This window comes from Artibeus jamaicensis, unplaced genomic scaffold (genome assembly GCF_021234435.1).
Source record: "Artibeus jamaicensis isolate MK-2021 breed Jamaican fruit bat unplaced genomic scaffold, CSHL_Jam_final contig_760, whole genome shotgun sequence".
Classification (NCBI taxonomy): Eukaryota; Metazoa; Chordata; class Mammalia; order Chiroptera; family Phyllostomidae; genus Artibeus; species Artibeus jamaicensis.
Window position 1 is genome coordinate 482497 of NW_026521955.1, and position 2510 is coordinate 485006.

At 42.0% G+C, this 2510-nt stretch overlaps 1 non-coding gene across 1 annotated transcript; it reads right to left on the reverse strand.

Moving 5' to 3' along the window:
• Positions 1 to 413: 413 nt before the first annotated feature.
• Positions 414 to 541, reverse strand: LOC119062933 (small nucleolar RNA SNORA17). Its single transcript, XR_005085076.2, has one exon. It is a non-coding gene; the product is annotated as a small nucleolar RNA SNORA17 (small nucleolar RNA).
• Between the last annotated feature and the right edge of the window lie 1969 nt (positions 542 to 2510).

Below are 2510 nucleotides of genomic sequence, written 5' to 3' on the forward strand. Positions count from 1 at the left end.
ATAGAATGTCTTGGAGAAGTGGGGAAAAAGAGGGGCTCCTCCAGAACTCTAGACATACAGGATTTAGTCAGTTTTAAGAAGATCCCAATCCCAAATAGGAAGCGGCAGAGAATGGTACTGAAGGTGCCCTTTACACAAGACCGTGGAAGACTCAGGGGCAACCTGTGTACAGAGGCCACTGATTGCTTGAATCAGTTCTACCCCAATTTGCCCTTCTCAAAATGCAGGAGATCAGAATGTGGGCATAACTCAGAAGAGGTGAGGGGAAGGCTTTAAAAAAAACTAATTATAAATTTTCCAGTAGTACAGGAGACTGGGGTGGGGAGCTAGAGTCAGAAATTAAGTTTTTATAAAAATCGAGAGATATTTCTTGCTACCTGAATTTTTTTTATTATTTCATTTTTTCCCTGCCAAGTGTCAGACCATCAATCACCCAGGCGCTCACGCCAGAATGCTGGGCATAGACAGGCCTCTCTGTTCTCTGCCACCGCATGACACAAATGTGACGTGGCAGCCACGTCTGCCGCGCCTCTGGGGCAGTTGAATCTTTCATTGTACCCGCTACATAGGCTTTAACTTAGGTATGCACTGTTTGTTATATCTGATAACTTAGACTTTCTAACTCACACAATCTGCTAGAATTTAACATAAATGATTAGAGAATTACAAATTAAAATTTATTTATGTTAATTTTTAAAAATTATAGTTGACATACAATAGTATATTAGCTTCAGGTATATAGCATAGTGACTGGGCATTTATATCTCTTGTGAAGTGATCACCCCATAAATCTAGTACCTATCCGAAACCACACATAGTTATTACAACATTACCGACTCGACTCCCTGTGCTGTACTTACATCCCTGGAACTATTTTGTAACTGCCAAAGGTACTTCTGAATCCCTTCACCTTTTTCACTCATCCTCCTACCTGGCAACCATCAAAATGTTCCCTATGAGTTTGTTTCTGTTTTGTTTACTCATTTATGTTGCTTTTCAGATTCCACATATAAATGAAACCATCTGGTATTTGCCTTTCTCTGTCTGACTCATTTCACCCAGCACAATACCCTCTAGGTCCATCCATGTTGGTGCCGATGGCAAGACTTCATCCTTTTTAATGGCTGAGTCATATTCCTTGTGTACCTGCATCGCTTCTTTATTTTTCTCTTGAGTGGCACTTAGGTCTTATAGCTTGGCTATTATAAATAATGCTGCAATGAACATGTAAATGCATATATTTAGTGTTTTGGGTTTCTTTGGATAAATACTATGAAGTGTAATTGCTGGGGCCTTCTTTGTTGTTATAGACTTTGTCTTTTATTTAAAAAAAAAGGTTTTGTTTATTTATTTTTAGAGAGAGGAGAAGGGAGAGAAACATTGATGTGGGAGAGATACATCAATCGGTTGCCTCTCACATGCCCCCAACTGGGGACCTGGTCTGCAACCCAGGCATGTGCCCTGACTGGGAATCAAACCAGTGACCTTTTGATGTGCAGGCTGGCACTCAATCCACGGAGCCACACCAGCCAGCGCTGTTGTTACAGCCTTTGTTTTAAAGCCTATCTTGTCTGGTATAAGTATCACTACTTTTTTTTCTTTCCATTTTCATGAAACACCTTTTTCTATTACTTTTAGTCTGTGTCTTTCAGTACGTGTTGGTCTTGCTTTCTGATCCATTCAGCCACCCTACATCTTTTGATCGGAGCCCTGGAAATTCTGACTTGAGAAGTTGTTAACTTAGTTCCAGCCTGTAGAACTGGATGTGCCAAGACACCCTTGACTGTAACTGGGTCACTAACTTACTGCACAGGTTTTCTCCCTGTGCAGTAAGTGTTGTGTGTGTGTGGGGGGGGCGGGGGGGTTGTAGTTCAGATGCACAGATTCAATTAGTTCGATGCCTCAGTGGTTGGGACACATTTATTATTCTGTGCAAGGTCCCTACCCTGTTTCATTTTGATATTTCCCCCTTCATTCCCTATTTCACCCCATTCTTGGAGAAGTGGGGAGAAAGAGGGGCCTCAAAAGCACCCAATCTAAAGGCTTTTCCAATGGTCACCAATAGAGTTTTGGCATAGTCCAAGTATTTCTCTCTCTCTCTTTTAAAAAGATTTTATTTATTTTAAGAGAGAGGGGAAGGGAGGGAGGGACACGCTGATGCCTGAGAGAAACATTAGTCAGTTCCCTCTTGCACACACCCAACAAGGGACTGGCCAACAACCCAGGCATGTACCCTGACTAGGAATTGAACTGGCCACCTTTCAGTTTGTGGGGTGACCCTGAACCCAATAAGCCGGACCTGGTACCTGACTTGGTACCAGTCAGGGCCCAGGTACCTCTTTTTTTTTCAAATATATATTTTTATTTTATTGATTATAACATTACATTTGTTCTATTTCCCCACTCCGTTCCCCTCCACCCTGCACACCCCTCCCCCACCATTCTCCCTTTAGTTCATGAACACATGTCTCAAGTTCTTTAGATTCTATATTTCCCCTACTATTCTTGCC